At 43.7% G+C, this 25,063-nt stretch overlaps 1 pseudogene; it reads right to left on the reverse strand.

Moving 5' to 3' along the window:
- Window positions 1–19,261: 19,261 nt before the first annotated feature.
- On the reverse strand, window positions 19,262–19,628 carry LOC146045041 (synaptonemal complex central element protein 3 pseudogene; annotated as a pseudogene).
- Between the last annotated feature and the right edge of the window lie 5,435 nt (window positions 19,629–25,063).

Consider the following 25,063-nt stretch of genomic DNA (forward strand, 5'->3'; position numbering starts at 1 on the left):
TTCATTGGCTTCTGACTAAAATAGCCCTCGTGTGTTTTCTGCAGTATCAGTAGAGAGGTAACTACAGGCTATGGCTGCAGGGTGAACAGTGTGGACCCATGTGGATCAAGGAGCCTCGTGTGCACCACACATCCTCAACCATATTTGCCTATTTCCCCACAGGGTGCAGGAGACTCACAATTTTTTAGCTAGTCTCCCACACACCTAAAATAGTGGCAGGATCTCCCACATCATGTCTGCTTCTATAAGGTAGCAGGTAGGTTTTGAAGAAAACACAGGAATTTGCAGCTGTGCTTTGAGGGGGCAAGGCTAAATGAGGCATATTGCAGCTCCTTTTTGACAATGTTTCACCTCATTTAGCCCCGCCCTCTCAAAATGGAGCAGTCTATCATTGTTGACCCACAACAAAGGCCTAAGGACTTGTCAAATTTACCCCATCACTTTTCAAACACTGATGGTCTTGTGTATAGGCATACTGTGCATTCTTAGTAATCTATAATGCTGATTAACAATTTATTTACATATACGTTTATTTGGTAAAATATTATTTTGCTTTTTTTCACATCTAAAATGTGCTGTAAATATGTAGTACAGTCCATATTAGCGGCAGGGCCGGGCTTACTGCCGCTCTAAGCTGGCCCAACCCCTGGACCAGTGAAATCACATGAGGGGGTGGGGCCAGCAGCTGTAGAATTGGACATCTGCCTGGACACTACAGGTGGGTTTACATGCTATGTGGTGTATGCATGTATGCTGGTTCATATACATTATGGTGACTTTCCAGTTACGTTCAGCTTAGGAGACAGCACCACCCACACAGACTTCCCTACAGCCCCAATCCAAACAATGCATTATTTGATATATCTCCAAATTATGTTTCTTAGAGATTCATCTTGTGCTTTCCAGAGCGCTATCTGTGACTTTGATATACATAAAGGATTAAAATTTATCATAGATTTTGTTTTACAATACTGAGTATAAGCAGCTCAGGGAAAATGAGAGTGGTAAATATTTTTGCAGTAAAATTTCTATATGCTGTCATCATTTTTTACAGCACTTTATGTATCTTTGCTTCATTACCTGCGATATTTTCTTGTGCATAGTTAAATGTGTCTATAATATATTGTTAGTGGTTATCTGTCCTTATAAAATGCTGTTTTCTCTTGTAAAAAAAAAGGTTTATTTTTCCAAATTTCGCCTGAAGTATCATCTTAATTATTTGATTAGCAATTAAAACAGGCTGTTAATGATTCTCCATCAGATTGTATTAAGCTTTATCTGAAACTTGAAAGCCTTTTAGATGGTTATTTTTTTTTTAATGCAATTGTAACTATTTTAAATTGAGGAAAACAGTGTTAATTAAAAAACTGGAAATTGCAGAACTCTAATCAGTGTTTACAAAGTCTGCATTTTATCGAGCCTAGAAATAGTACTTTTTTGCTGTTCTAGAACATTGAATTAAAATGTAGCAATATACTTTATTATGAATATAGAGTTTATAAAATATCCAGGATAGCATTGTATGTGAAAAAATAAAATAAAAATAATTTCGGAATACAAAGTATTGAAGAAAATTCTGGGGCTCTTTGGGTGTCCATGGAAATAGGGGAGAAGGCAATTGTTCCTATTGGGGTGATCTACGGATTGGGATGGAAAAATCATCCTGGGAAATTCCTGGAAGCAGTCCTCATGGAGACGATGTCTGTTGAGGGGGTGGGGACTGTTGAGGAGGTGCGGTCTGTTGAAACTTTGGTTTGCCTGGTTCTGAGTTGGATGTAGTTCCAGCCATCCTTGTGTCTTTTCCTGCAGTTGTGTCTTGTGACATTATGCACTTCCCTGGTGTCATTGGCGGATTGTGAAATTTAAGTAGCCCTGAAAGATTTCCAAAAAGTGACCCCCTTACACACTCAAATCACCAGACTGCCACCTTCTACCCCCTAACACACCCACACCAGTATGCCACCCTCTACCCCCTAACAAACCCACACCACCCAGTCTGTCACCCTCTATCCTCTACCAGCCACAAGCATCCGCCCCCCCCCCCCCCAAAAAAAAAAGTTTTTAGTGTTGACCCACCCTGGTTTGACAACAGTATTTGTTATCTCAAGAAAAGGGGTCATATACTTGAAAGATGGTGGAGGAAGACAAACCTGGCAGAGAATACATTAAATCTAATCAAACACATTGGAATATACCAATCAACAATCACCCGCAAGAAAACAGAGTTCCTTTTAAAAGAGATCATGACAGCAAAAAATAGGCCCGCTCAGCTTTTCCGTACAGTGGAGATGCTTTTCAAACTAGCATGCCTGCAGCCTGGTGTAACCCTCTCCCAGTCAAGATGCAATGAGTTTGCTAAATTCTTTGCAGATAAAGTATCTATCATCCGGGCTGAAATCCCCATAGTGACACTAAAGGAGTACCAACATACCAAGCCTGCCAGTGTAAGACACCTGCCTTCATGGGACATCTTTGTCCAAGTGGATGTACAATACATTGCTGGAATTTCCCGACTGTTGCGTCCCTCCTCCTGTGATCTGGACCCTGCCCCATCAAAGCTTCTTTTAGGGTGTATGGAAATAATCGGCCCTGCATTCGCAAAAATAGTTAAATACTCTTTGCAGACAGGCGTTTTTCCCAAACCACTAAAGGAAGCAATAGTCAGACACCTTCTTAAAAAATCTAATTTATACCCTGACTGCATGACCAACTACAGGCCAGTATCAAATCTTCCTTTTCTAGGAAAGGTTATTGAGAAAGTGGTTGCAACTCAACTAGAGACCAACCTGTCAACTTATAACATTTATGATCCATTCCAGTCAGGATTCAGGAGAAGACATAGCACAGAAACAGCTCTGGTATGTGTGCTCAATGATCTTCTAAATGCAAGGGACAGAGGAAACTGTTCAATCCTAATCCTTCTGGACCTCTCTGCAGCATTTGACACCATTGACCATGGGATTCTAATTGAGCGCCTGAAGAATTTCTGTGGCCTGGGTGGCACAGTCCCTAGCTGGTTCAAATCATTTCTTGCTGGCAGGTCACAGAGAGTTTCATCGGGAGTTTACTCTTCACCACCAGTGCCGTTGTCTTGTGGTGTCCCACAGGGTTGTATACCATCTCCCATGGTTTTTGCAGTATACTGTACACTCTTCCACTTGGTGACATAATCAGACGCCATGGCCTGGTCTACCACTGCTATGCAGATGATACCCAACTGTATCTGTCCTTTGCTCCAGGCACCGATAACACAATAACAACCTTAAATGGCTGTCTAGCTGAGCTCCAGGAGTGGATGAGTGCCAGTTGGCTGAGACTGAACCCAGATAAAACAGAAGTCCTGATGATAAATCACAGGAAAAGATGGCAGCATAGTCAACTGACAGGTCTTAAGCTGGGGGGCACAGCACTAAAAAACTCTGATCATGTGCGGAATCTTGGTGTTGTCCTGGATAATGGCCTGACACTTAAACATCAGGTGTCAGCCACAATCAAATCCTCATTCTTTCATCTGAGAAACATAGCCAGAATCAAGCACTTAATTCCTTCAGAAGACCTGCCTAAAATCATACATGCATTTATATCATCACGACTAGACTACTGCAATGCTCTCTACCTGGGTCTTCCAGCAAAATAATTGCACCGCTTGCAGCTGGTACAAAATGCAGCCGCCAGACTATTAACTAACCAGCCCCGCTCCAGTCACATAACTCTCATTCTCTACGCCCTTCAATGGCTACCTGTAAAATGGCGAATCGTTTTCAAGATTGGCTTACTCACTTTCAAGGCCCTACATGACCAGAGCCCAAGGTACCTGCAGCAGCTTCTGATTCCTTACTGTCCTACTCGATTACTACGATCCACTGGAGAAGGATTACTAACAGTACCCAGAATTTCCCTGAATTCATCTGGGGGTCAAACTTTCAACTTTGTTGCTCCAACTCTATGGAACTCTCTTCCTCGCACAGAGCGAGAAGCCCCCATTGTAGAATCCTTTAAAAATAGACTAAAGACGTACTAAGTAGTGTTAAGCTTGTTTTGTACTTCGAGCTGTAAAGACAATGGTACAGCACTTTGAGTCCTATTGGGAGAAAAGCGCTATATAAATATCATTATCATTATCAGAGATATTCCCTGTAGCAATTATTAAAGATCCTTCCCTGTCTACAGACCACCAGTTAAGAAAAATAATTGAACATCACTAAAATGGCATTTAAAGGGGATGTAGACTTTAGTAAATTGAGTGGTGTCTGGTGAATGTTCCACTAGAAGTAGGGCCATTGTGAATTCCTGGCAGGGAGCATCCTCCAAGCAATTGGTGAGAGAGCCAATTTGCAAAGACGCAATATTAGACTTAATAGTTAAAAATGGTGACAAAATATCAGACATGAATGTGGGTGAGAACCTGGCATCCAGTAACCATCAGGCAGTATAGTTCAGAATAAAGACAGTAACTGGCTCATCCTATAAAAAAACAAATGTGTTGGATTTTTGAACGAATAAGTGAATCATTGGCAGATTTGAGGAATTCGGAAGGAGGGTGTACAGAAGAGGTGGGAAAAGTGCAATACTAAAAGCAACATAACTTTGTATCAAAATCATCGAATAAAGCACCCGGGGTAGGAAGCCATTGTGGTTTGTGAAATATTGAATAAAAAATAAAAATAAAAAAAGGGAAATATACAGTAGGCAGGCACAGAATAATTAAGACAATAGATGTATTTTGAAGACAGATGGAGGCTAAGAAGGTGATGAGGTAGACAAAGGTTTTTTTTTTTTAAGGTATATACATTAAAGATTAAAGACAGATTTACCAAAATGGGTGCTGGTAGCAGCATTAATATAATTATTAAACTAGTCACTAGCTACAGTATTAATTCCAGAGGCCACGAAAAGAGCAAATGTAATACCACTGCACAAAAGTGGATGCAAGATAGAGGCAAGTAACTACTCAGTGAATCTTACGTCATTCTCGGTAAAATAATGGACACTATTAGAAGAGAGAGTTGTGAAATATCAAAACTCCAGCAATTTACAGGATCCCAGACAGCATGGATTTACTGGGGGGAGATCATGCCAAACCAATCTTATTTACTTTTTTGACTGGGTGACTAAAGTAATAGATCAAATCAAGGGGAATGGGGGCTGTAGATGTAGCATATTTAGACTTAACCACTTAAGTGGTATGCCGCAGCGGGCTGTTCCAGAAAATTTCTGGGCATACCATTATGTAGTAGGTGCACGCCAGTGGTGCCCTCATCGGAGCACCACTGGCACACTACCTTTAGGGGTCACCCCCCCCACCACCCCTCCTGTTGTCCCCCACGGGTCAATCTGCTCTGACGTACCCGGCGATCGTACGCCGGAGCTACACCGCCGCCAGCCGCCAATCATCCTTCTGTAGTGACGAAGGCAGCAGGCTCGGGGATGTTCGGGGTGGCTCAGGGGGGACTCGGGAGAGTTCAGACACCCGAGTCCTCCCGAGCCGCCGCAAAACATCCCTGAGCCTGCCGCCTGTCTGATGACTGACAGGCGGCTGGGGGCAGCGGTGGCACTGGAGCTCCGGCATACTAACGCCGGAGCAAAGGTGAGGGGGGGGGGTGGCGGCGGCAGCTTCTTATGATCTGTGGTGTGTTTTGCTGGGGCAAACCTACCTGCCCTGGTAGGTTTGTCCTGCCCCAGCAAAACACACCACTCAAGGGGTAAATAAGACTGTTCACACTTTCTGACATCGCAGACTGCTGAACAAACTGCAAAGCATGTATGCCTGGATTGTATGTCCGTTGAACGGATAAAATATTGGTTGCAGGATTGGAAACCGACACTTGTAGTAAATGGAGTGGGTACTTGTTTCCTAGCACGGTGCCCATCGCATACCGTACTTAGTGGTGTGCTATGCGTGCAATGCGATGCGATATTCCCGTTAAATTAATAGGAGTGCTTGTACAATGAAATATCGCATAGCATTGCATGCCAGCAAATGGCATGTGATGCGATTTTAAATTGTACAAGCACCCTGATAAGTGCTTCCAATGTTAAAGGCACCCCCATTGTCAACGCCACCCCCACTATCAACGCCAACCCGAAGGGTGGCGAGCGCAGCGAGCCCGCGAGGGGCTGCAGTACGTGTTGTCTGACCTTTTCATACCCCCACTATCCACGTCGGTGTGGAGTTGATTTTAGATAGTGTGGCGAAAGCAGCGAGCCACTGAGCCCGAAGCGTGGCGAGCGCACGCGGAATACGAGCCCGAAGTGTGGCGAGCGCACGCGGAATACGAGCCCAAAGCGTGGCAAGCGCAGCGGACTACATGTAAAGTAATACGTGTGACAATGAGGGTGCATTTAACATTGTAAAAATTAAATCACATCGCATACATCGCATGCCGCTATATTGCATGCGATGCAAAACAATTGTATAAGATCAAAAATGGGGGCGCCGTGCTAGGAAACAAGTACCATGGAGTGCATTTACAGGACGGTAATGTTACTAGTGGAGTACCCCAAGGATCTGTACTGGGACCAGTGCTCTTTTATATCTTTACAATTTACCAATAGGTGTTTTCAGGTGCCTCTAGGAGCGGCTTTTCCAATAAGCTGCTGCTAGGTGTATTGTCACGCACCTCAAATACATTCAATAGAACAAAAAGAGGAAAAATGTGCTCCAAATGCCGTATGTCCGGGTATGGACACCGACACTTTGAACAGCGCAATTCCAATATATTAGTAACTGAGTGGTCTATGTACCAGGAAATAGGACGTCCAATATACTAAAAGTGCCAGATATCCGGGTATGACCATTGCTATTAGTATATACCTATCAATTCTTTGTTTCATGCGTTCGAAATGCCGGATTTCTGGGTGTGGATACCAGCATCCGGGACAAATGTGTATATAAAAATGCTTATATCTTAAATTCTAGTGTTCGTTTTTATGGTTTAATAATAAAAAGAACAATGGGTCTGCCTTCAAAATCATATGTTTGGTATCCAGCTACAAGCTGGTACACCTAGGTGGCGCTGCTTAGCCAAAAAAACAATTAACCATTCAGATGCCAGATTTGTATTATCACAAATTTATTAAAAAGCATATTAAATTAAGTATGCTTTTTAATAAATTTGTGATAATACAAATCTGGCATCTGAATGGTTAATTGTTTTTTTTTTGGCTAAGCAGCGCCACCTAGGTGTACCAGCTTGTAGCTGGATACCAAACATATTCTTTTGATCTATAGAGGTACACAATTCCTCTAAATAGGAGGCTGCAGCTTGGCTAAAAAGGCCATCATCCTTGGTATAACCCTGTGTAACCAGCGCTCTTGGGTGACCCCAGTGGCCACAAAAGTATTGCCTTCAAAATCAATTGAATATTATTATGTGTTGTTATTTGGATTTGTTTAAATTTAAATGAGGGACTGCCTACTGCACACCTAAGTCTGATTGCTAATTACCTCAGGTATATATACCTGCTCATAAACAGTTACTAGTCACCTTGAAACCAGCGAAACACATTGGTGAGAGGGGCTACAGCAAATCACAGGCACTTGTTCATCTACCTCAGATCAATTTGGCACCCATTCAACCTGATTGCTGATTCCAAAGTAATGAGATGCGAATTTGCGGCAAAAAAGTGTGATATGGTGCGATTTCGGGTGATTTTTAGACTTGAAAATGTGCGCATTTTCAGACATGCGATTTTGTGGGGAAAAAAATGGCGTGGGGTCTCCCCTCCTGAGCATAACCAGCCCCTGACTCATTGAGCCGGACCTGATTCCAAAAATACAGGGGACAAAAAGCATAGGGGTCCCCGTATTTCTGAAACCAGCCCAGACTCTTGGACCGGTCCTGGTTCTAAAAATCTGGGGGACAAAAAATCTGGGGGTCCCCTGTATTTTGAAACCAGCACCGGGCTCCAGCAGCCCGCGGTGTCATGCCACAGCCGGGGGGACACTTTTTATATAAGGTCCCCTGGCCGAAACATGAGCACCGTGGCTGGTCAGCCTTAGACAGGGTACCTGGAGGAGTGGGGACCCCCCCCCCCCAATAAAGCCCCCCCCCAGGCTTCACCCATTCAGGGCTGAAGCCCGGGGCTGTCACCGGCGTCCGTGGCCAGTGGACGCCGGCCTGATAGGATTTCTCACATTCCTAACATTGCTTTATGCAGGAGAACTACAAGTACCAGCAGACCACCCCCGCATGCTGGGACTTGGAGAACCACAAGTCCCAGCATGCGGGGCATTAATGGGCCCTCTGGGACTTATAGTCCACCTGTAAAAAGAATGTTAAAAGAAAAGACACACAGAGAAAAGTATAACTTTATTTCACACACACACACCTCACATTTACATCAATATACTTACCAATCCAGGATTCAGCGCTGGTGTGTCTGCAGCATAGCCGGCTCACTCCGCACTGACAGCAGGGTGAGCCGGCTTTCTCCTGCACAGATAACAGCCTCTGTAGTCAGGGGCAGATTTAGGGATGAGGGCGCCCCTAGGCATAACAATAATGTTTACTAAGTAGGACAGTTTATAGGGGCAGTATCTGCATGTCCTATCCATTTACACTCTATTTAAGATGGAATATAGTACAGTACAGTGGATATTTTGCAGTTATTGGTACATTTTGGGCTGACAGTACTATCACAGGCATCCAAGTGCCGCCCCCAAACATGTGCCGACCCCTAGGCACGTGTCTCACGTGCCTAATGGGAAATTTGGCTCTGTCTGTAGTGCTGTCCCAGCACTACAGAGACTGATAGCGTCATTGGGCGATGCATCTCCATGGAGACGCATCGCTCAGCCAATCAGACGCATCGACCACTCATGCTATCAGCCTCTGTAGGGCTGGGAAAACCCTACAGAGGCTGTTAGCTGTGCAGGAGAAAGCCGGCTCACCCCACTGTCAGTGCGGGGTGAGCCGACTATGCTGCAGGCACAACAGCACTGGATCCTGGATTGGTAAGTTATATTGGTGTAAAAGTGAGGTGTGTGTGTGAAATAAAGTTATACTTTTTGTGTGTGCATGTTTTATTTTAACATTCTTTTTACAGGTGGACTACAAGTCCCAGCGGGCCCATTACTGCCCCGCATGCTGGGACTTGTGGTTCTCCAAGTCCCAGCATGCGGGGGAGGTCTGCTGGCACATGTAGTTCTCCTGGATAAAGCAATGTTACGTATGTGAGTTTTAACCCTATAAGGCTGGCTTCCACTGGCCGGTGACAGCCGCGGGCTTCAGCCCAGGATGGGTGAAGCCTGGGGGAGACCCCTTTATTGGGGGGGTCCCCACTCCTCCAGGTTCCCCGTCCAAGGCTGACCAGCCATGGTGCTCATGTTTCGGCCGGGTGACCTTACATAAAAAGTGTCCCCCGGCTGTGGCATGACACCGCGGGCTGTTAGAGCCCGGTGCTGGTTTCAAAATACAGGGGACCCCCAGATTTTTTGTTCCCCCAGTATTTTTTGAACCATGACCTATCCAAGAGTCCGGGGCTGGTTTCAGAAATACGGGGGACCCCTATGCTTTTTGTCCCCCCGTATATTTTTGGAACCAGGTCTGGCTCAATGAGCCCGAAGCTGGTTATGCTCAGGAGGGGGGAACCTCACGCTGTTTTTTTTTTTGTTTTTTTTATAAGCACAAAATTGCACATTACCTCAAATTCGCACATTTTCATGCCAAAAATTCGCCCATTATCGCTCTTAATCGCACTTTTCTTTCCGGAATATGCACCTCATTAAATATGCGAATTCGCAGCAAAAAATGCAATTTCAAAAATTGCGGTAATGGGCGATTTTGAAAGTGGGAAGATATCGCATCCTATTAAATGTAACCCACTGTTTAGTTCTGTATAGGTCACTGGTGTGGCCTCATTTAGATCCTGTGTCCAGTTCTGTGTCCTGGTGCACTATTATTCCGGATCCAGCTTCTTCTTCAATTATTATTCCCTACGTCCACAGTTTTGTCCAGTCACCTAGGGTGTCCTACCACTATTGACTCAGTTATTGTCTTTCTCTCAGTCCTATCCAGAATACTGAGGTACTCTTTCAATATTTGTTCACCTGTTCCAAGTTACCTGCAAGCCAGCCTCTTGTGAACTTTTTCCAGTACCGTCGCATACTGAACATTCCTACCTCATTGACCTAGTGTCCTGCTCTGCAGTCATCTGATTCACGTCCTCATCTTCTATGCAAAAGACTTGTATCCGTCCTGCTACATTCCTTTCTCCACCTGTTTGAGAACTGCAAACCGAAGGTCCACAGTCGGATTCACAAAATAGCCAGAGTCTGACACCATGGCATCCCCCTCTCAGAAGGTCCCCTGGAGGCATCCTTAGTATTCTGAAATAAAAGCTTAGCATCTCTTTAAGTCGGTGGTTCTTATCAGACAGTTACAATAGTATGTATCACTGGTAGTGTGTGTGTGTGTCTGTGTCTGTGTGTCTGTGTGTCTGTGTGTGTCTGTGCTGAACCCAGAATCACCAGTATCACTGACTTATAATGAATAGATAGGCAGAAGTCTTAGGAAATTTGTGTTTGATCATTGTCTAAGAAAACTCAAACTTACCAAAATATTCCCTTTTTGGAGAGCCCCCCCCCCCCAAAAAAAAATCTATTCCCATCATTAGATTGTAACCAACTTGGCTGGCCCCTGGTAAACATCATTCCATCTGCTTACAGAATCACGGCGCATTAGTAAGAAATGGCTATTGATCAGCGCTCCAATTTATTATACTTTTCAATTATGGCGTTTAAACGAAAACATGTCCAATTATCGGAGGTCTATACAATCCATCACACATTTCATCTCTATAAGTGGATTATATTAACGGAATAAATGTGCACAGCTGGGCTGCTGAGCGCTGCACAATGTAAGACGTATTTCAGGTGCTGAGACTCTTAAGGTTTTCCCTAATATTTTTATAAATATAAATGATGGTTTTTATGCACAAGCAATTTATAGCGTGTTACTAAGACGCTTATATGCAATCAGCCATTGAGGTGGAAAGATGGAACTGTAACGTGCACGGTGAAGAGAGCAGATCAATGCGGAGGATTTGCAGGTGATATATATAATAAGTCACTTAGCATTTCTTAGTCAAGACACTGCCATAAATTATGGGCTGCTGGGGAAAGGCTCTGAAGCAAATGTACTCTGCCTTGTTTGTAGTGTATGAAGGAGCTGCCACTGTCTGATCAAGGCATGAAAAAGAGATTGCAAGTGCCAGGAACACGCAGAATATATCAATGAGAAAAGGAGTATTTAAAATGATGTCTTTCACATCCCGGAAAATGGGTTAGGAACATAGAGAGAGCACATCTGAGGAATGCTTAGCAGAAGTTATTACTTGTCAAAATTGCATAAGGCAAGTTGAGTTTTTTCCTTTTCTACCTTTAAAGTGATGTGCGCCTATTACTTCTCTGTCTAACTGACCTAATAAATGACAGCATTCAGATTTATATTGCATTGTTAGAGGCTCATCAACATTGTCTGATTCTCTTATCCTTTGTAATCCAGTTCCCCACTGTCCTTAAAGGCGGCAAGTCAGGGAGAGGCTTACTTCCTGCCGGAACTTGATCATTCCTTTTACATAAGAGAACCCACTTTTTTTTATTGTGCGCCCGGAAATGGCATATCTTCAAGGGAAAAATGAAGTTTGTTTATGACAAAATATACTTGATAGTTTCCAGTCCTGCCCTTTCTATTTAGACCCAGGACTGGAGTCCTGGCAATCCCAGCTTGATGATGGCCCTGATGCCAGCACAAACTAATATGGGGGTAGATTTATTAAGTGGAGATAAGGGGCATATGCGCTATCCCCATGCGCTAAAGCAGGGGATAGCGCTTCCCCTGATCTATGACACCCGCCGAGCGGGTGACTAGCGTGCGGCGGTGTGGGGCAGGAGGCATAGCGCAGCTACGATATTTCGTAGTGCTCGCCTGCCTCCTGCCAGATTTATGAACGGTCAGCATCGCTGACCGTTCCGCCGCCTGCAGCTGTCGACTTCGCCAGCTGCAGACGGCGATGCCTATACCTAACAACAGGGACAGCGCTGTCCCTGCTGCTGGGGCTGATGCTGCGCTGGGATCTCGCGAGACTAGCGAGATCCCGCGCATGCGCAGTCAGCCGGCCGGGGGGGGAAGGAGACGGCGCATCAGTATTAACTGATGCGCTGTCTCCAGGAGGGACATCGCCGGAGGGGGGAGTTAGCGCTCCCCCACTCCGGCGGCAAGATCTTAGTAGATCTTGTCGGTGTCCCCTCCTGCTTCGCCTCGCTAATAGGCGCCACTATAATAAATCTACCCCATGGTTTCTCTGACCTAATACTGCATGCAGTATTTGATTCATATGGGATTATGGGATGCGGTCAGCGTCCTGGCGGTCAGGGTGCCGGCATTCAATATACACATGGTGGAATCCTAACTGCTGTCAGAAACTGGTGCCGAAACTTTGAAATGGATCACAATGCTGATGCCAGAAGACCAACTTTTGACATCTCAATTGTTGGTTAGGGTGAAAGGTCAAGGGAGATGGGTTAGGTTACCAATAGTGCCCCGGTCTTTTAACTTCTGGCACCCTGACTCAAACATGACCTTAAAACCAACCTATTCTTAGAAGCCTACCACCTCCTTTCCTTATCTACAGCCTCGGCCCTCATCAAGTCTATTCCCCTCATCTTCTTTATTTTGTCTACAGCTACTCTAGACTGTAAGCTCTAACGAGCAGGGCCCTCTCCCCTCTATACATTGCTTTGTGTGTGATTATGTCATTATGTATGATATTTATGTATATATGTCAACCCATGTCTTTGCCTTTACCGTTTTGTTCTTTGTCTTTGATGCTTAGAGGAAGATCGTTTTTCCCCATCTAGGAGCACGTGGCTCATCCCTTTTTTGCAGCACTGTTGGCTGTCAATGCCGGCAGTAGAAAGTGTATATTTGCTACCAGTTAGGAGTTAGGTACCTTGGTTTACTTGTAATTGCAATGAGAAACACAAGAGAAGAGTGCATACAGTCAGGACTCAAATGTAATACAACTGCAATCAAGCATCAGATCTATTGGTGTGTTGCTAGCAGAGATCAGCGAATCGTTTCAGATGCTCTTTGGAAAAATGGACAACAGTCTCCTTTTTCAGAGGGTGCCCGGTAATATTTCAAGTCAAACAAATCACAGTGTACAAAATTTGTGAGGGTTCCTACATCTGTAATTGTTAGTGCCTTACATTGGGTGTTGAATCCAAGATGGGGAATACATTTTCGTTTACTCAGATGGGCTTCTAAACACAATATATTCTGGATAAGACATTTATGGGGAAGGGACACGATTAGCTGTAACAATGATTGACACCTTTAATCACTTTATATTGGTTTGGCATTTAGAGACAGAGAAAGCTAAAATAAGCTTACAGAGCCATGTTTACAGAGGTGTTGGGATAATAGGATTAAGACTTCACAGTGCAGCTAAGATCAGGAATGACATGACATATATAGATATACAGATGGAGCTCTCTTTAGAGCGACTCCTGGAGATCTGATCACCATTCGCCAGCCTGCGCCGCCCCGTCCGCCAGGATGTGGCGTGCACACGAAATGCTTGCGCAAACTGCTCTCGCCAATGGGAAGCCCGAGCGCGTGAGACGCTCATGCATCCCTGTCTGCCAGCCAAGCCCCCCATCTTGTGACTTGAAATTGTGTGTGTGTGTGTGTGTGTGTGTATATATATATATATATATATATATATATATATATATATATATAGCTCGGTGGAAGGTGGGCACTGTGACCATTTAATCACCACCCATTTGTGACGTACTTGCATGGTACAATATCCGCGTTTATATAACAAGTGCCAGAATATATAAATGTATGGGCTGCAATTACATTTTGTATGACAGGGCGCAAATTTGAGCTATACCCGTTTGTATGAAAGATTAATGTGCGTTCCACCGGGGTCCGGACATAGAGGTGGTGCATTCCAGTGGAACATAGAATTATTTGATATGCAAATATAGGAAGTATGCGTTCCAAATGCTGCTTGATCAAGACAGCGGAAGCATCGGAAGCGCTAACATAGTCTGTATGCGCTCCATTGCGTTCCAAATCATCATCCCGCCCTGCTTGAAGAGAGGGGCGGTGATTGAATAAGCAAGTAGGACGGAAGCAGAAGGCTCCGGTCCATTAGTTTACTATATACAGATACCGGAAACGAATCTTAGATGCGTTCCAAGTCCCGGAAATGGGAAATTGGTAAGCCAGTGGAGCAAAAAGGACGAAACACGTTGAGGACAGTGCATAAATGCCAGGACAATAGGCATTTTTCAGATAAGCTACATCTGTTGTAAAACATTGTACAGGAACACTTAGGGCAGTATTCAATGCTCCCGATTCACCAGGCTGTTTTCACTCCCAGCGGTTAATCTTTTTCAGTGAAAAACTGATTCACCCTATTCAATGTTCAATGTTCGCCGAAAGTGAACAGTGAATGCCGGCCAGTTCTCCGTTTCATGCTTGCTGCATGTCGCTGGTGTATTTCAATGGGGTTTTCACTGTGATTCACCGAGAGTGTATTCAATGCTAGGATGGCGGACTGCTTTCAGCATGATTTTTCGCCATGATTCACCGTTTTGCATTCAACATCTTTTTAAGGTGAACTGGAATTTGATGTTATAAAATAAAGGGTTAAAACATTCGAAACCCTGCGAATTTGCAGCGAATCCTAAACAGGATTCGCTGCACATAGCGATAATTAACATTGAATACTGCCCTCAGTGTCATCACTTGTAATAAATCTGATTTTCTTCTTTTACCATTCTTGGTACATGGAACCTTGTATAAAAGAGGCTTGATTCTAATGTGGACATCCACTGTGAGCTTTTGTGCTGGGATATAGTCAAATGATCGTGGTTAAATCAGAAACGCATAACAAGTGGTTAGAGAGCCACCTTTCACTGTACTCCTACATCTTTTAGGGTGCTAGCCTTTGGTGACGGGTTTGGACCTTTTGAGGTTAATACACTAGGAGGCGCCTTTCTTACTTATTTTTCAGATCCATTATCTGAGGGACCTTGAGACGTTACCTCGTTTGAAGAAAAGGCAGCCACCCCGGAGACAAAGGGTACTACCTGGATACTATTAATTTGAAGTACTCATACCCATAACAGGATTAGCGCTATTACCACCATTGTTTTGAATATATATATATATATTGGTTTCCAGGAGATAACAGTACCGCATCCAGCTGATGCCTACATTGAGCACAGATCTCCCAGACACTGCTGCATCGTAGCGCACAGCGGGTGGCTACTGTAGGGGTGCAAGTAAAGGGGCAACTCATTACAGGTGTAGAGGAGTGTGTGTGTATAATAGATAGATAGACATTAAATAGGGGGGGGGTACAGCTCACGTTATGACTAGAAAATGCCAACACGCTGCAGAGCCTGCAGGCCTATCCGTGAGCAGTCGCCTCATCTGCTGTCAGCCGGCGACACCCGGTTCCATGTCTCCTCTCTGTCTCCCTCCCTCCTCCCTTTTATAACGTGATCCAACCGCAGCCCCCGTGCATACAGTGACCATTATGTGCCCCTGGAACCTGGTAGCGTCCCCTCACAATACACTGACACTGAGCACGGCACCGTCACTGCCTGTAGCTGCCAGTATGCGCCCCCTCCCTGCACCATGACAACCCTGGCCACTATGGAATCCCGCAGCCCCTCCCGTAACTACCTTTGAACAGATAGTCATACTCGTCGTCCCTCGTTCCCATGCTGGCGGCTTGCGTAGTGCTCCGGACTTGCAGCTATCGGCAACAACCGACAAATCCCCAGGAATCCTCGGCTGAATGGAGAGGGCAGGGGCAGAACACGCCGGGCTGGACAGCGGTACAGTACAAGTCACAGCCACCGGGCAGCTGCTGCTATAGTGTATTGCTCACGCCGCTACCTATGCGCACTGAAAAGGTATGCCATACTGTTGCATACCGGCCCACTTCGACCACTATATATATATATAAATATATATATATATATATATATATATATATATATATATATATAAGCAATAATAAGAGGCCAGCACATCCAAAATAAATCGAGAAATATTTTTTATGTATGAAAAAAGTAAATTCCATAAGAATTAAATCAGCAGTGGACAAACCATGGAAAAAACATTTGAATGCACAATCCATTGGATGCAAAGGCAATATTACAATGACAAAAGGTTCCTCCAGCATAAATCAGCATGGTAGTCCACTGTTAGGTCACTTATGCCTGACAGCCATTTCGGTGTATCCTCACCATCATCAGAATCATGTGTGACCCACAGTAAAGACCGGAAATATATAGCACATACAATTAGAATGCCTGCATATTCAAAAAATCATCGTGTTCCCCATCCTGGTCCCACCAAATAAACACAGAATGTGATCAGACTGTAAGACATCTGTGTGCATCGCCCAGAAGTGGCGCGACGCGGGACCCAGCAATAGCTGGGTCTCCCGGGCAAGACAAGAGGGCGCATACCACAAGCGTCATCACACTGGACACAACGCCGGACTGGGGGAAACCTGTCTTGCCCTCCGTATCCATGGTGAAGCATGGCGACATGCCACTAATGTATCAACATCTGCAACTTCAAAGCAATCTTCCAGGACTCGGCTGCAGGGGGAGCGTGAAGCACTAGATCAGGTTTCAATCAGGAAAGACACAGTGTGCGTCGAGGCCTATGGCCCGACACCCCACTTGCCACCCTGATGCCTCGATCTCCCTCTCATCGAAAAATTAAGAATACTGTAAACTATGGGTACAGGATCCTGGAAACAAGTGTTTGAAAGCAGGCAAACAATACAGTATAGCTTGCACTATATAATCCAGAATGGCATATATATAATTAGGAAAAGAAGCATAAGGATACAATAAAGAGAAACGCATTTTTACAGGAAACAATGCAGAGATTGTTCCTCATTAAGTCCATTGGGAGAAACACAGTTCAGTTGGTTGGTCCAATAACTTTCCTTTCGCAATAAAAGATTGCCTCGGTCCCCACCTCTCCCCAATGGTGGGACATGGTCCAGTGGTAAGAAGCGAAAGTCCATCATGGTATGTTTCAAGTTGTAAAAGTGTTTGGCATATAGGGGGTGCTGGCATCAATCGAGACAAATGCTTTTTTCAGCGAGGACCAATGTAAAGCAATGCTTTCCTTCAAGGACCTTATGGTTTTCCTGATATAAACCAGTTTACATGAACATATGATGGCATAAATCACGTAACGGCTGTCACAATTAACATGATATCTGATAGGGTAGGAGACAAAGGTTCTAGGATCAATAAAGACAGGAGATGTTACCAAAAACTGACAGTTGACACATTTAGAACACTTGAACTTCCATTTTTAGGTGCCAACCAGTCCTATAAATGTTTTTTCCAAAGCACAGTGTAACACGTTCCAAATACAAGGCTCAACCAGAAGTAGACCCTGCAGGAGGGGTGGAACAAGGAAGGGTAGAGCGCAAACAACAGGGTCGCAAAAACAAAGTCAAGCCAAAACATTTAATTTATCCAACTATACACCGAATGTGGATGAGTTCGGTGTTTTGGTCAAGGGACTTTCCTTTGTCATGACATTCAAACAACGTCCCTTTGACTTGATTATACAGTATATATATGGAATAAAATGTCATTACATTTCCTGTTGGTGTAATGGTTAGTATGCAATGAAGAGATAGATAGATAGATAGATAGATAGATAGATAGATAGATAGATAGATAGATAGATAGATAGATAGATAGACTGACTTCTCCATCTCAGGATCAGGGGTCTGTATATTCATCATTACCATCATGGTTGTGTATAATTCTCCTGCGACTTAATCTTGCTGCCATTTCATATTAGCAGTGGGTTTTTACCTTTTAGTAATTCAGCATTTACAAATTAACATGCCTGCTTATTATGCTCATTTCATTTTGCTTGAGGGATATATATTTAACATTTCAATTTCCAATTTCATTCCGAGTGTGTAAAACACATTTTGTAAATGAAATCAAATGACAGATATTTAGTCCCATTTCCGTGCTCATAAGGTTCCTGCTTATACTGTAGCGCAGGCTGTTAAGTCAACAAGACAATGGGTGTTAAATCAAACATTGGCACGGAGCACAAAAAGTGACTAAATGTAATGATCGCAACAGAGGTCTTGAAGTGATCTGTTTTAGAACGCGACATAATGGGGGCACAGACTGTCCACTGATTGATAAGGTCATTAACTGTCTCGAGAGACCCATTTCAGTTCTAGTAATCGACAGTAGCCATATTTCTTAATATGAAACTAAGGCCCAGTGTAAGAGGCGCATTGTTAACGATATTGAGTGTACACACTAGACGATATGAACGATATAATGTTAACAATATTGTTTTTGAAATATCGTCTAGTGTATGGGACTTTAATGAATAAGCCCCTTTTATCTCCGTCATCATCTCTCACTTTTCTTTCTTTCATAAGGGGAGATGTATCAATCCTTGGATAGAAATATACCAATCATCTTTCTTTTTTTCAAGCTCGTAACACGACAGCAGGTGATTGGCTGGTACTTTATCCCTTGTCACCTCTGCAGCTCACCACAGCCACTCAGTGACCAAAACCTTGACATTGAGCTTACTAGATCTTTTCTACAAAACATTATAGGTTTAAGGGACCAAGCGCTTCTTGTGACATCATTTATAAAAGTTCCATGAAATAGAATTGCGCTAATATCATTACATTGGGCCAGATTCTCTGAGCTTCAAAAGTGATACAATGGAGAGTGATAAACAGCCAGCCAATCAGCTTCTGCCTGACATTTTTCAAACACAGTCTATGACATGGCAGGTAGGAGCTGATTGGCTGGCTGTTTATCACTCTCCATTTTATCACTTTTAAAGCTTAGAGAATCTGGCCCAATTGAAGGATGAAAAATAATATAATTTAATAATATTAATAATTCAGTGCTATAGAAAATGATTACATGATTATCCAAGGCTGATATCGTTTACAGTAGGGTTTATATTATTTCAAATAAAATGTATATTCCCCTAATTTTATGCAGAATTTGAGTACTTACATAAGGACTAATTGTTTATACAAATATTAGGCACTGCTGCACATTAGCATTATTTGAGTATTATAATTATGTGTATGACTGGATAACACCAGACATGTACTGTATGTTTACAATATTTATTTTATTTTATTGTTACCTAAACGTTCTGACAGTACAATCCATAAAGCTTATTTGCCATATCTGATTTCATTTTGATCTCTGGTTTAAGAACTTTCTTTCCAGGCTGCAGTACTTCACTACATACTTCTTTTTTCTTTTAAACACATTTAATGTGTTTAAAGAACTGGTGAGGCAGAAAGAGGAGTATTTTGGTGTGTTAAATCTCTGCTGTTTGCTTGGTTTCAGCTATCATATCTTTCCACTTTTTCTCGATCTCCTCCTTGCATGGCATGAATCTCTCCTCCAGTCTTCTCATTTACTCCAACAGATCAGGATTGCTGTGTGCCTTTACCATGTCATAAGCCATCCATATAGCTTTCATAGATATCTTCTCCATCTGCTCCAGCCAGTGGGTGCTCAAGCCAAAAATATAGGGGAGTGGCTTCATGGGGAAGAGGCGTGGCCACAAAATAATACCAATTCATATTACGCAGCACAGTTGTCTCCAATATTCAAATTACAGCAGCAGAGTGCCAAATACATAAATGCCCCCACAGTGCAGGTACATAAATTCCCCCTCAGTACCAAATACATAAATGCCCCCACAGTGCAGGTACATAAATTCCCCCTCAGTGTCAATTATATAAATGCCCCCACAGTGCCAAATACATAAATGCATTTATTTCCTGGCTGCTGTAATAAAAGCCCTGGTTTTATAAATGGCCAGCTATTATTTTGGGTCCAGTAGAGCAACGTGCACTGGATTTACTCGCCTTCCTCACATGAGCCTTACAGAGTGACTGTCAGCTCATGGCCATGCAGGCACCCCAAGAAGAAACTAGAAGCTAACAGGACAGTCAGATGCCGGTCCCGCTCCTGCCAGCCTACTCCGCTCCGCTTGTTGGGGTGAGCAAGCTGCCTCCTTGCACTGTGCTGTAGGAGTTGCCCCAGGCTGAGACGGACGCCCACGATGTGTGATCGCGCAGTGGAGGGAGAGGGAGGGGGGAGGTTGGTGCTGGCACACAGCAGCTGTGAGTGAGGTCACGTAAGAGTGCATGGGGTGTGGTGGGGACCGGGTTGCATCGGCGTGCAGGACGGAAGTGTGATGTATAATATAGCGGATTTGAGTAGTAAAACTGTGGTCCAGCAGCAAAACTCGGGCCCCCGTGGGTGCTCATCAATTTCCATGGGTGCTCAAGCCCTTGAACACCCACAGAATCGGCACCTATGCTGCAGCATTATTTCCAGAACCATGTTAAGATCTTGCAACATCTGTGATATTTCATTATAGTTTTTAAAAGTTTGAAATGTGTGTGAGGACAAGCAAGATTCCAGCAGGGAGACATGTGATACACTGAAACTACTGGAATTGCTTATATTTGTTTTTGTCAATTATAAGCTTGTATGTAGTATTATAATATAAGTTATTGAGAGTCCCTCATGGAGAGTATATAATTGTATATGCCTATTCAGTGCTACACTGGGAGGATCCAGACATTAAAATGATGTTACACCAGTACAGGCCTTCTTTATAAAGGAGCGGACAAGGGTGTGTCAGGACCACTTTAATTGGCCGGACTGCTAATCTTGGTGCCATTAAAACCAAGCACCCAAAATAAGGCATGGTCCTGCTCCACAAACATTGCTGCCTTCCAGAGCTTCCCCGGTGATATCCCCTGTTCATCTCTGGGCCAGCCGAACCCTGCCGTTGGCTTGTGCACCTTGACATTCCTCATAGTCATACTTTGTACAGCTGTTCCTGCTAAACCCCGTCCGTAAAAATGGTGGCACTGCACAAGGCTGAAGATATAAGTTTTAGAAGTAGACAAAACACAAGTCTTCCGAAAGTTACTAGAAGAGAAAGAAAAATGTTATTAAACAGCCAGCGTCTATGTACAACAAGAGCAACTGGGTCACAACTCAAAAGATATTGTTTTGAAGCAAACACAACATGCTTATAAATCTCTTTCAAGTCAAGCTATATTTAATCAAGTATATACCTGCAGCTCTGCACATCAGAATGCATTGTAGCATGTTAGTGACTTTCATTTATTATTGAGGCATGTTCAGGATAGCCGCATGGGTAAAACACAGCGAAAAAGCCAATAAAACAAGGCAGACTTACGGTGATAAAATAGAAAGGAAATAGAAAGATTGAAGAGATGAGAGAAATGAGAGATTACGTAAAGGAAAATGAGAGATTCCGTAAAGGACAATGAGAGATTACCTAAAGACAATAATGGGCATAACGTAGGAAGGGGTTGCAAAAGGTCGACGTGAGTTTTTGGTGTCTATATTTAAATAACGCGTCCCCTCGTGGCTTGCTGTGCTTGGCTCACAATTATATTCTAACTCTAGGGAACAGCCTGAACCTACGTTATTCCCAGTATTTGTCTTTACGTAATCTCTCACCAGTTTGCCACTTGGCTAGTAAAGTAAGCAAAAATTGTGAAAAACTCATGCCCATCTTTTTTACTTTTGTTGACCTTTAACCTGTAGACATATTGATTGTGTTGACCTTTTGTCATGTCGACCTAGACCATGTTAAACTTTTTCAACTCATGTGTTCACCTATTGCCTGTTGACCAATACTGGTTGTTCTTTTGACTGTTGACCGGATACCGGTCGACGGGAATACGAAATCAGGAGTTACAGTGTTTGCAAAATACATTTGTTTAAAATAATGTCAAAAAATAAGAAGCAAGAATTAGTGTTGCCATGGGAACACCTTTACTCTTACTACAGTATATGGTATATTGTCTTATTAAGTCAAAGTACAGACATGTTTTCATAAAACCTCCAATGTAATGTAAGATGATAGGTCAGATGATATGGCCTCGCAATGCTATTTGAGTGTGCACGTATGCCTACGTGTTATTCAAATTAATTTTAAATTGCTGCGCACGCCAGCTTCACCATCTTGTTAATCAATTTGTAGTTGATGGATATTTCAGAAAATGTGAGGACGAGACACAGTTAAAAATTGAAAACAATTTTTGAGTTTGTATGCATTGGTAGACCGTGCGGGTGCTTGGAGGTGCTGGGTGGATTTTGAGTGCTGGAGGGTTGTGGGGGGTTATTTCTACACCCCAGCCTGGACCTGCAGACTTGTCCATGGCTTTCCCTCACAAAATGGCCACCAACTCAGAGGAGACAGTTATTAAGGATGATAAAGGAGAGGGAGATTTGAAATGGGGTAAGATGCGAGAGAACCGTCGGTTGGTGGCTAATTTATAGTTATGCCACTGTTAAAATGCCATAATTTCACGTGTTCAAAGGCTTTTTACTGATATGGAACCCAGGCATGTATATATAAGGGACCTATGATATGGTGGACAGTCCAAGTCCATAAAGGAACCCATATCTGGGAATTTGCAGGCCGGGCGACTATCAATAGACTGCGCATGTGTATGGCCATCCATCCATAAAATCAGGGCTGGGCAATTGCGGCCCTCCAGATGCTGATGAACTACACATCCCAGGATGCTTTGCATTAGTTTTGCTATGTGGCCATGCTGAAACTGATGCAAGGCATGCTGGGATGTGTAGTTCATCAACATCTGGAGGGCCACAATTGCCCAGCCCTGCATAAAATCCTGCTACTTTATTTTACTGCTTGCTGTAAGCAAGCTGATGGACAGCAAGTCGGAGTTTGGGGGTGATAACCAGCCATTTTCTGGGAGTGTCAGGTATAACGCCCAGGAATGTGAGGGGAAGTCACGTGACATCAGCTCCGGCTTCAACCCAACTATTTCTATCGCAGCCGCAGAGTAAGTCTTGGGCTACCCACAGACTGCGCACACTGGAAAAATAATTTGATGGTGAGCGGTTGCAAATGGATTTACAGCTATTCGCAGGACTGTCATATTCTCTCAAGCATTTTGCAGGCTTGCACGGGGCGGGACTTCACTCAAATTAGCAGCCCAGCAATCTGGTCTGAATAAGCCCCATTGGCCATGATCCGTCCACTTGCGCTCAGTAACTCTCCCACTCTCCAGGGTAGCCAGGAGTGCAACCTCATTTTTGGGAGCCTTCCAGAAGAGTAGGCAAGCATAACAGATATATTTGTCTCATTTTACTACAGAGCAAATCTTTTCTTGCTTTTAAAGACACAAACCGCAGATAGACCATAAGCGCTCTGCCATGTTGGGAAGTGCGCGCTGATTCATTTTAGCATCTTGTTCTCCAAAGAGATACATAAACAGTATGTTTGCAATTGTCTGCAGCCGTGTGAAACACGGGGCACCTGTAGCCCCGAATATGTCTAAGAAAGTGAGCATTTGATTTTGTCTGCATCCTGGCCATGTGCTCCATTCTCATCTCTGCACATTGCTAAATAGCCTGCGGGGCTGAAATTTCTGTGAGGAGACTGTGAAAAGAGACCTGCTATTACCCACTATGAGATGCATCCAGTACCGTATCAAAAAGTTAATAAATAAAAAGTGATTTTTTTAAGGCTCGGCTGATAGAAGTAATATCTTTGATGTTTGCCATTTTCTGCAAAATTTGTCACCGGTGTGAAAACATTACAGCCGCAATATCAAACGTCTTGACGTGTATGTAGTCCCCACTGTAGTCACATCAAGCAGGGAAGTTGAAGATAACACATTTGCTCTACAAAGCGTTTAGTGGAGGCAGATGGTATGCTGAGCGCTGAAGTCTCAACATGAAGCTGGATAGCAGCACGCACACTTGGCGATCGCAGACAATCTGAAGCCCATGCAGGCTGAAGGGCGACAAATCACTATCTTGCTGCCAAAGGAAGCATGACTCTGCTGAACCTGCGTTCTTAAAGGGACCTGCAGTTTATTAATTAAATAAAAAAGCAAAATAACGATTGTTCATGACTGCAAACTCTTGGGTTTCAAGCAAGACAATGCTGCGTATTTTGCCTATGTGGCGGCTGCATCTCCATGTTAATCTGTCTTGGGTTTCTTTAGACCCATCATCGGTGCAGCATCGGTTGTACCATAGAAAGTTTCACCAGCCCTATAGCAGCTGCAGTGTCCTAGTCTGTACATGGCGTCCTGTGTGAGCGATTGTGTCAGGGACACAACTGCTTCTGCTAGCCGGCCCCGTTGCCTGTTACCTCCTAGAATGCCCATTTAAATCAATGCCTTATGTATCCTAATTGGTTCTGCATCCCGAGACAAATGCACAGTACTTTAAACAACGGACAATTGCATGTATATCGGCATATCACCCAATATATGTGACCCGTGGTATGGTGTATAGGGACTGCATACCGCCAAGGGTATAGCTTCCATAAGTGCAGGGGGTGCAACTGAAAGGGGCGCAGAGTTGGCAACAACCCAGTTTTTCGGACACAGTTACATGTGTTATACACATATTTAGCCATTGAGTTGTACATAGTGGCTCTTAACAATTGACTTGACTTGAGGCCTGCAATATATCTAGATATGACCTCAGATTTCTTATTGTAATGTGGTATGAAATGAACTGGAGGGAATTATAATGTTACACAATATAAACTGGGTGACACTGTAATGTGGCACAGTATGAAGTGGAGGCACTACAATTTGGAATGATTTGATCTTGGGCCCCTTAATGTGGTACTATATGAAGTGGAGATACCCCAGTGTGGCATACTATAAAGTGGAATTATCCCGGGGCAATTATTATGCCCATACGTAAGTCAGAATTAACCTCTGCCCAAGGAGAGAATCTGAGTTATTTATAGGGCTTTGTTAGAAGTTGTAACACTATTAGTTCATATAATAGTCATTAGGTTATAATCCCTATCAGAAATGTGGGCTAGGAGGCTGCAAATAATAAACAGTCCCCTTAATTCCGTATGCTACAGGATGCGGAGCGCTCCACGAAGACACGCCGTCTCGCTCTAACTGTCGGGGGATACCGATA

The sequence above is a fragment of the Crinia signifera genome, chromosome 11 (assembly GCF_055691185.1).
Source record: "Crinia signifera chromosome 11, ASM5569118v1, whole genome shotgun sequence".
NCBI lineage: Eukaryota > Metazoa > Chordata > Amphibia > Anura > Myobatrachidae > Crinia > Crinia signifera.